This window comes from Thalassophryne amazonica, unplaced genomic scaffold (assembly GCF_902500255.1).
Source record: "Thalassophryne amazonica unplaced genomic scaffold, fThaAma1.1, whole genome shotgun sequence".
Lineage (NCBI taxonomy): Eukaryota > Metazoa > Chordata > Actinopteri > Batrachoidiformes > Batrachoididae > Thalassophryne > Thalassophryne amazonica.
This window is the reverse complement of record NW_022986443.1, coordinates 31545-42500: the sequence shown is the minus strand read 5'-3', so window position 1 is coordinate 42500 and position 10956 is coordinate 31545. Positions and strand designations below refer to the sequence as shown.

Below are 10956 nucleotides of genomic sequence, written 5' to 3'. Positions count from 1 at the left end.
TAACAATCTTCTCCTGTGATGTCTTATCCTTCTTATGTCTTATTACTTATTATATTATATATACCTTTTTCTTGAGCTGCTTGGGTGGGTAGGAGATTTCCCATGGGATAAAAAAGCTTTTTAACCTACCATCCCTGGTTCTCAAGACCAGGCACCTAAGTGGCTCTACTCTACTCTTTTCTACTCTCCTACTTTACTATTCCTTTTTAGATATTTAGATATACCTTTGTATACTGGCATAGTTCCACCTTAGAATTGGAATATAATATAGAAGATATACAGTAGTGTTTAAAATAATAGTAGTGCTATGTGACTAAAAACATTAATCCAGGTTTTGAGTACAATTCTTATTGTTACATGGGGAACAAGGTACCAGTAGATTCAGTAGATTCTCACAAATCCAACAAGACCAAGCATTCATGATATGCACACTCTTAAGGCTATGAAATTGGGCTATTAATAAAAAAAAAGTAGAAAAGGGGGTGTTCACAATAATAGTAGCATCTGCTGTTGATGCTACAAACTCAAAACTATTATGTTCAAACTGCTTTTTTTTTAGCAATCCTGTGAATCACTAAACTAGTATTTAGTTAAAAGTTTATGCTGCTTTTTCCATATTACATTTTCTAACATTATTTTTAAATAATTTATTTGTATGGATTAAACAATTTAATGAAAATAGAGACTGCCTTCTTACAGGCAGTTCCATAAGTTGGTAGACATTGACAGAATTTTCGCACTTTTGCCTCTGTACATGGTGGCTTAGTGGTTAGCACTGTTGCCTCACAGCAAGAAGGTCACTTACAAAATAGTTGGTTCCTTTGTGTGAATTGAACTTGAATACTGGTACCTTGTTTCCCATGTAACAATAAGAAATATACTGAAAACCTGGATTAATCTTTTTGGTCACATAGCACTGCTTTTATTCTGAACACTACTGTACCTTACTGAATTTTAATGGGAGTGCTTCCTGCTTGGGCCTTTCTGTGTGGAGTTTGCATGTTCTTCCCATGTTTGTGTGGGTTCCCTCGGGTGCTCCCCCATCCAAACACCAAAGGTTAGGTGAATAGGAAACTTTAAGTTGACAGTAGGAGTGTGTGGATAGATGGAAGTTGGCATCGATTTTAGACATTGTCACATTAAGTAACAATGATAAACACACTGAAATGTTTCAGTACACATGAAAATTCAGTACACATGAAAATTCAGTAAGGTGCAGTATATCTTATATCTTATATATAAGATATATATAAACATGATTTTCTTTCATGTTAAGCAAAAAAAAAAAAAACTAAATAAAGAAACTAAATAGTTATTTCAAGAACACAGCATGCCCATTCCTTTGATTAGCATTTATGATGTTTCTCAAGACTCAAAATACAGAAATAAATAGGAATTATTGAACAACATCAGGGGAAACTTTTTTTTTCACATTTTGGCTCAAACCTGACAGGTCACTGTGACAAAACTGAATTTTTCACTAAACTAAGCTTTTTTCTGTCATTAATATTCTCTTTTTTTCTGATTCTACACAGCTGTTTGTCTCTCAAAGTAAGTTGTTAATTGATGTGCAATTCAAACACCAGAATCTGTGACTGTTCCAATGGTTCAACCAAAATGGGTAAAGCCACAGAGCCAATAACCGAATTCTCTGCTAGTTTATAGTTACATCACAGTGAAGGACTTTAAAATTTAAATACCTCCCAAAAGTGCCATTTTTGGAATGAGATGGGATCACAAGTGTGTTTTCACCCAGTTTTGTTTATGCTTTCATTTCATGTGTTTCAGGATTGTAGCATCATAAAATTTTGTGACTTGGATTGTTTATATCTTGTCACTTTATTGAGAAATTGTATTATAGTAAAATGTTGGAAATGGTACGTACAGGACACTGGTTCTGCTTCCAGGCAGCTCCAAATTTACAAGGTTTAGTACAGAAAAGCTAATCCATCTCATGAAACCTGGTGTAAACGTTGGGCTAATGCTAGAAAAAAGGGTGTAGCAAAGGCATTAAAAAAAAACAAATCTGGATGGAAAATAGGTCATTTTGAGTCAAACAGATGTATGTTCTCTATTAACATACATCTCTATTTTAGTTGGCAACACAAAGGCAAAGTAGAACAAATGACCCCTTAAAGACCATTAGTGGCTATGATAAAGACATTAGTATGGGCATTGGCAGAACCCAGTAATTTAATTAGTTTGTGTGACCGTGTGACAGCAATGATGGAAAGATAACGACAGAGAGAGAGAGAGAGTACTATAGCTGAGTGGAGGAACTGAGACACGAGGGCTTATTGTTCATCCTATTGCCTCACTCCCCTTCTTTATTCATCTTTTCTCTTACGAACATGTCAGACCCCACCCATCCAAAGATGACAGTCAGATTCCAAGCAGACAGCGGTGACATAATGGTGAGTCATCATGTTTGAGGTGTTCGTCATTCAGGGTTTGTTCTGGTTTTAGATCTCTGAGTTAATGGTGATTGGATAGAACAGTCCATGGTTTTCTGTGAGCATTTTGTGAACATTTTTTGTGTACGTTCCATAATCTAAAGCCTATAACTGCTTTAAATTTAATATTTGGATTAAATAAGATTAAAACACACAATCAGCCCCCCCTTAAAATGATAGATAGATAGATAGATAGATAGATAGATAGATAGATAGATAGATAGATAGATAGATAGATAGATAGATAGATAGATAGATAGATAGATAGATAGATAGATAGATAGATAGATAGATAGATAGATAGATAGATAGATAGATAGATAGATAGATAGATAGATAGATAGATAGATAGATAGATAGATAGATAGATAGATAGATAGATAGATAGATAGATAGATAGATATTTCTGTCTAGGTAATGTCCTTGCTCAAGAGCAAACCAGTAGATAAGCAGACAGCAGTGACATAATGGTGAGTCATCACGTTTGAGGTGTTCGTCATTCAGGGTTTGTTCTGGTTTTAGCTCTGAGTTAAAGGTGACTGGATAGAACAGTCCATGATTTTCTGTGAGTATTTTGTGAACATTTTTTGTGTATGTTCCATAATCTAAAGGCTATAACTGCTTTAAATTTAATATTTGAATTAAATAAGATTAAAACACACAATCAGCCCCCCCTTAAAATTATATATATATATATATATATTTCTGTCTAGGTAATGTCCTTGCTCAAGAGCAAACCAGTAGATAAAAGAAAGTTTATTCTATTTTGGTGTTCTTTCACAGCACCAAAATTGATCCTGCCGGTCTGTGGAACAAAGCTGTGACCCCTTTGGTCCAGGGTATATTGAATTGTTGGCTGTGGGTGCTGTAAACAGACACAGCAGTGTGTAATGGCTTTGAGGACTGCTGCAGTGGTGCTGTTGGACCTGTAAATCATAGTTTATAGTATGTAAGGTTTTGAATGAGCAATGATTTAATGACGCTGTTGGTGTACTGAAATGCTGTAGGAATCACTGCTGTGGTACCGTTGGAGGACGGGACTAGCTTCAGTGAAATTACTCTTCTTTCCCGCTGTTCTTTTCATTCCATTACTGATGAGAGAGGAGACCACACTCATGATTTTTTATTCAGTTTCAGAATGTCAAAATAGAACCACATGTACATGTAGTGTTATGAAGCAGGTAAGGTCTATTTGCTTTGCTGTGCCGAAGAACCTTCCCCCTCTTCCAAACCCAATTTTAACTTGTTTAAACTTGCATTTTTTTTATTTTTTTTTTTTTGTGATGTTTCAGTTCAAACATCAGTTAATTTAAAAATAGAATTCCCTACATAATATCCCTATCCATAAAATCCCTAATAACCTATGAATTCAATCAGATGTTCAAATTTTTCCTGAGTTTATATCATTCTCAGCAGTTTCAAATTAAAGTTACAGTTGTGGGTGGTAGTCTTAAAATTGAAATTCTGACACTCATGGTATTTGGTTATGACATGAAAGTGTGTATTGTGGGTGTGTGTGCACTCCCAGTCCTGTATTCATGACTGTGTCTTGGAGTTAGTGTCCTGTCCCCTGCCATTGTTTGTGATCTGTGTGTATTCCTCCGTGTGTATCTTCCTTTGTCTTTGTCCTTGGTCTCTCCCCTGCACCTATGTTCAGTTCTTGGTCTGTATGTTGTCTTCCATATGTGTCACTTTGGTTTTTCATGTTTTGTTCATCTGGTTCTGGACTCTGTCACTTCTCAGTTCCACATTGTTTTCTGGTGATGCTCCTTTACTTCGTTTTTGGATATGGTTCAGTTCTCTTTGTAGTTGGATTTATGATTGTCCCTTTTCATGTGTTTGTCTTTATGTTATTTTTTTCTCCATTGCCAGTTATGTACTTTGAGTTCCACATTGCTTTCCTACTTGAGTTCCTTGGTTTTTGTTCAGTCCTTATTGTTAGCTGATCACCTCTTTTTAATTTTATTAGATGATATAGATGTTTATCTTGTGACTGTTCCCTTACACTGTTCATACTTTTGAGTTACATGATTGTTTTTGCTTTGTTTATTTATTTTTGTTCTGTGTTTTTTTTTTTACATCTTTTGTGATGGTTAATAATTTTGTTTTATCTTCTACTCACCTTCTGATGGATGTAAGTTTTTTGCCACCTTTCTTTTGTCACTTTACCTTGGCCTTAGTCACCCACCTGTCTTTCATTTACTCATCAGTTAGTTTTGCATTTAAGCCACACCTCTGTCCCTGTTGTTTTGCCAATTGTTTCACATTGCTTGTTGTGTGGGCCGCTGAAGAGGAGGTACTGCTGGCCCACCACCACCAGAGGGCGCCCTGCCTGGAGTGCGGGCTCCAGGCACCAGAGGGCGCTGCCGCATCATGGGAGTAGCCTGGGTGACAGCTGTCACCCATCACCAGACACAGCTGTTCTACTCAGCACCAAGGTATATCAGGAGGACGGCGTCTCCACCTCAGTGCCGAGATATCGCCTAAGACCAAGGTAGTATTCTCTGCAGGTACACATTGCATTATCAACTAAAACCTTGTTTTCAGGACTGGTGACTACTAAACACCTCATTTTGGGATAAGTACTCACCTTCCTGCTATTCTTGCCAAGAGGTGGAGGCGGCTTCTCCCCTCTCTGTTACGGGGTGCGTTCATCCACTCCTGTGTGTTGTTGCTCTCTCCTGCCAGCAGTACCGGATCCGACGAGCGGAGGCAGTGGCCACCTGGGAATTCGGGACTTGGCGGTTCCAGTATTTCCAGGGTTCGGTGGCAGAGGAGATCTGGGTGGTTCCGGTTCGACTGAGACAGACGTCTCCTACCTTCGAGCCTGCCCACACGACACCAACGGATTCGACCCCAAACTGTGTTTGTTGTATTACTAGTGCTGGTTTCTGTAGTAAATCTTGTTATTTACTCTCCCCATTGTCCGTTCATTGCGCCCCCTGTTGTGGGTCCGTGTTCCTACACTTTCACAACATTGCTTGTGGATTGTGAGCATTCAGAAATTGCCTACTTATCTTTCTGTGCATGTGTGTGATCCCTAGTGTGTTAGAATCCTTCCCTGTGTCTCTGTTTGAACTCTGCTTGTGTGTTTATTTTGGATCCTTTGCCATGTGTTATTTTTGCCCTTGTTTGGATATTTGGTCATTATTGTGACAATAAATCACCAGAGTGTTGGCATGTACCACTTCATCATCGCTGCCTGCATTTTGGGTTCAACCTTCCCTAGTTAAACATATCATGAAACTGTATTTTTAATGGCAAAGGGAGAGCCTGCACAGTGTTCAGATAATATGAGCGAAGCACTATGCAGCAGTACAAAGCTCGCTCATGGTACACTGAGTCCCAAACAGGAAGTGTCAGATTTTTAGTCCACAGTGAAACAGAAAATGCCAAATGTGTTGAACTTTGGAAAATGTTTTTTTTTGTTTTTTTTTAATAATACTCCCCCCAGTTTTGATCTGTTTGTTTTTAATTAACTCTTTGGTGTTGATCTTTGGTGTTTTTGCTGTTGTATTTAATCCTCTGTAAGGTTTCTGTGTAACTTTTTGTTTGTCTCATTAAATAGTTAAAAAAAATCAAATGTTGAACACGTCCTGGTTTGACAATAAATGAGATCTTGTGGGATGTAGCAGAAATTCAGTGGCAAGTTGAAACTGAAACAGGAAGTGCAAAATTTTGAGTCCTCAATGAAACAGGAAATGTGAAATGTTGAAAACTTCTCAGCATGGGTGTAGCTGGGTTGCACTGGACTCCCCTGAAATCTTACTGGACCCTCCAGGTGCCACCTGATTGACATGTCATGGCACCACACGTCTGGTTGAAAAAAGCCATTTTGAAATCGGTGACACATATTGACGGCTGGGTCAGTCCTATACAGTTGTTGGCTCTGTGTTCCACAAAAAAAAGCTCTAATCCACCTTAGTAGAAGAAGAAAAATGTTTGAGCTAGATTTGAAGCTGAACACATTGTCTGATTATCACATTGTCTGTTCTAATTTCTAAAATTATTTTCCTTAAACTCAAACTGATAGCAAATCTCTACAACCTGGTATAAATTTAATTAAAAATATAAAATACAGCTTCCTGATGGAGTGGTGTAGAGAAGGTTTTTCTTAAAAAGATGATCTGAAGGTTCAGCTAATTTGGCCATATTGTGCATAGTGGAGCAGATATGTATGACTTTTGGCCAGAATTGTTCACTTGGTGATACAAGCATCAGATTTGGCATGAATGTTCTTCATAAAACAGTGCTTGAGAAAAAAAGTGTTGGCCATTTGAAAATCCAACATGGCTACCAGGTAGGGGTCAATGAAGAATTCCACAGGGGTCCAAAAAAAAAAAAAAAAAAAAAAATGCTCCAATCATATTGAAAAGCATAGCAAATTATTTGTCTGATCATAAATTTTCCAAAAAAGTATAGTTTGGACTATCTATGACTGAATGTTATGGGGTAAAAACAGCAAGAATGGTGACAAAGGTCAGTTTCAGTTTGTACAGGGGTCAAAAGTTGAAGCTGGTCCAATTTTTGAAAAATGTGATGCAAATTATTGGTTGAGTTAATAGGGTTTTAAAAAGGAATAGTTTGCACCATGTGTCATGTTTAGTTGTCACATTTCACATTTCAGAGTAACATATGCCACATGCTGGGGGGTTCCCAGCATGTAGAACGTAGACTGCTGGGGGGTTCCCATGATGCACTGTTTCTTTCTCTTTTTGCTCTGTATGCACCACTCTGTATTTAATCATTAGTGATCGATCTCTGCTCCCCTCCACAGCATGTCTTTTTCCTGGTTCTCTCCCTCAGCCCCAACCAGTCCCAGCAGAAGACTGCCCCTCCCTGAGCCTGGTTCTGCTGGAGGTTTCTTCCTGTTAAAAGGGAGTTTTTCCTTCCCACTGTAGCCAAGTGCTTGCTCACAGGGGGTCGTTTTGACCGTTGGGGTTTTACATAATTATTGTATGGCCTTGCCTTACAATATAAAGTGCTTTGGGGCAACTGTTTGTTGTGATTTGGCGCTATATAAAAAAAAAAATTGATTGATTGAATTGATTGACATGCGATAGAATCCAATGGACATTGACATTGTTTGACATTTACTTTGCAAACCAAGCATTCAACACAGTCAAAACTATTCCATTTATTAATCACATTAGCTCAACCAATAATAAAGTTTGAATATGAATTTACATCTACGTTTAAAAAAGCTTAAAGTGGCAGGGGGTTAAGAGGGGTGTATTTGGGGGAGTCTGGCGGGCAAGCCTCCAGAAGCCAAAGATTTTTTTAGCCCTGCTTATGCTCCCCAGAAGCATTTACTGAAAAAAGTCTTAAGGAGCTAAATGACATGGTGAGATGCTGAAGAGCTTCGCTCATTCATGTCCGCGACATATGCATATTAGTGAAGTTGTTTGAAGGTTGTTTACAAGAACACCACAGACAAAGGTTTAATCACCAACCTGGTGGATTGTGAGGAAATGTCCACTGCCAACATTTTGGCCATGTAACATGCTTCTATGGGTATATGCCAGCAAGAAATTGCCTCAGTGTATTGGACTTCAGCAAGTGGAGAAAGCCAATGGGATGCTTGCATTTTACCTGGACATGGCAGATAGACTTTGAGAGGTGGGGATCGACTGGTTGCCTCCCTGGGTAGTGGCCATCTATGTCCTAAGGTATAGTAAATTGACCAGGACCATTGAAAACTCAAAACACATGTCACAACCTGGACAATTTCTTGCTATCGTCCAAAGTTCTTCAGTTTTTAAGTAACATTGTCATGCATCCCCAACACAAGCACTTGTGAGGAAAGAATTACTGTTGTTAAACAAAGTCAGTCTGTTTAACAAGAGATCATAATAGTTTCTCTTGAGAGTTGTTCATTTCTACTTGTCTCCAGGGGATTTTTTTGGTGTACTCTTTCTGATTGATGTATAAAATATCCTTAAATATCTTACAGAGTAATGAAAGAGACAGAAAGATATTGTCTTATGCCTCCAACCTAGCCGAGGGAAAGGTTTTCCAATTTCACACAGAATACTTATTTTACACCCCTCTGAAACCATTTATCCTCTCTGTCTAAAATGTGCATTTCATTGTCCTCAAAAGTGTGTCCCTTGTACATTAGATGAAGGAAAACTGTAAAGTGTTGATTTAAGGTATTGCTCCTCAGCTTGTGTGTTTATGTAGTCAGAGCGGTCCAAAACTCTCTGGTGCCCAAAGCAAAATTGTGCTAAGAGGCCCTCTGACCTAACTCATGAGACATGTAAACCATTTGTCACTTGACACACAATTACCAGATTCCCCAGTGCTCCCACTATAATCCACCCTCCTTTAAAACAGCTTGCTGCATGTGTTGGTCTCAAAATAAATTGACCTATACAGAACATGATTCATAAATAATCGGGTTGGATACTGTTTTTTGTGATACCAGTGGTAAACAGATACTACAAAAATGTGCTTGGGCCTAAACTGTGTGCAAAGAAATACTTTACTTAAATAACTGCAGGTTGACTACAATAAATAATGGCTTTTTGATTGCTAAGAGAGATTGGAATGCCAAATCGAAGAAAATGTGAAAATTTTAAATATATAGACAGAAATAACTTCACATTATAAATACAACTAGCGTGTTGGCCGTAGGGATCCACAAGCTCTAGATTAAGTAATGTGGATAAAGTAGGTAGCTGACATTTTTCAAGGGTGGCAATAAACTAAGCAACATTTCTATAATGAGTTGGAATGGTGTGTGTGTGTGTGTGTGTGTGTGTGTGTGTGTGTGTGTGTGTGTGTGTGTGTGTGTGTGTGTGTGTGTGTGTGTGTGTGTGTGTGTGTAATTATCAATGTCCATTGTTCACTGTTGTTACGTACTATCCATAATTCCCCCAAACATTAGTCCTATCAATGTTCCCTTTTTGCGGCATTCATCCTTAACCCAAAATACATAAGCATACCAAACGGCAAATGTCAGCCACTTGACTTTTAATATATAGATAACAACCCACTTACAATAAGCTCATATTAAACAGGTTTGGTAATGAATGTTATGTTGAAAAATCTAAAACTACATGGGACCAGTCATTTGAGCACTTACTATGGTTTAAAACAGTGGTATTTTTATATTGTCTGGCTGAACAAAACAATCAAATCACTTAGTAAAAATCAGAAATATTTGCTGAACATGTAGAGTTGATAAATTATTTCATTATCAAGCCTTAGGCGCTTTAATGGGTTTTATTGCTATAACTCAAGTCAGGTCAAGATGGGAGCATGCCCTGGTACCATGCTTAGCTACAACACCACAGAACTGCCTTGGGTTCTGGATGACACCACCCAGGCAGACAACCAATCCAGATTCGAGGCTGATGCTCCCTCACAATGCAAGTGATGCTCCCCATTTTAGTCTCCCTCAAAGCCCCTTTCACACTGGGCCTGCGTAGAGTTGCATTGTGCTGCGTATTTAGTACGCATGAATGTCTGCGTACGTTGAACGCAGGAGGGAGCTTTTTCAGGAATGCACACGTGGGGGAGAAGCTTGGCTCCATAACGCTGTTTTTTACAAACTGCCTGGACACACAGGTGGATTTGATACAATGTAAAAAGTCAGAATACATTATTACATACAGGAGTTAATGGACTTTATTGAACGTGCCACCATCGTGAGAAAACTTGAGGTGAAGGCAGAGGTGCACAGGGCATGTGGAATATTTGAAAAGTTTAAATTTTAGTCCAAAGTATTCAGCAGTCAACACTTCAATCTTTACTCGAAGAAAAAAAAAACAAAAAACAGGCATCACCCCATGCATCCACCCCAAAGATGGTTCATTTAAATGTAATGGAACACAGGACACATTTTACACTTCCTGATGCAACTCTGGCTTTACCTGCGGAAACACACCCACAGCCCCTGGTCTGCCTAAGAGGTCTCCCATCCAAGGACTAATGAAAACCTACTCTGCTTTGTTTTTGAGAACTGCCAACTTTTATTGTGACGGTCAGTGCCACTGTGCAATGTGTCACTGACTGTCACAATTAAAGCTGTTGTGACCCTCACCCTACTTTTCCATTAAAACACTTTTATTGTGAAGCGTCTTTTGCGAGCTGAATTTTCTGAGATGTCATTTAACTTTGCTGCCAGTAGCATCACCAACAGACCCTTGACAGTCCTGTTATATTTGCAGACATCAAACATGGAGAGGGGAGAACATGCTTCTCTGACAGCTATTTATACCACTCTCATGGAGGGGTCTTTTCTTCCATCTCAGAGGGTATTTTCATCATACTCAAAGGGTATTTTCATCCATACATCAAAGTTGTCACCATAGCCACTAATATTTACAGGGTCTTATGCAAATGTGAACAGTGCATGTGTCAGAAGGTCCACCTCTGAGTGGAGTGGGTGCCATCTCGCAGTCTGTGACTCACTCGAGAGGCCAGTTTCAGCAGAGTTCCCATTCAGGGCACAGTGTAAACACACCCTGTGAAGTATGGACAATAGGACAACATCAGG

At 38.7% G+C, this 10956-nt stretch overlaps 1 long non-coding RNA gene across 1 annotated transcript; it reads right to left on the bottom strand.

Annotated features, from left to right (window-relative positions):
• Positions 1–4638: 4638 nt before the first annotated feature.
• Positions 4639–7461, bottom strand: LOC117506205. Its single transcript, XR_004559403.1, has 3 exons — positions 7450–7461; positions 5674–5678; positions 4639–4722 (listed from the first exon to the last, which is right to left on the bottom strand). It is a non-coding gene; the product is annotated as an uncharacterized LOC117506205 (long non-coding RNA).
• Between the last annotated feature and the right edge of the window lie 3495 nt (positions 7462–10956).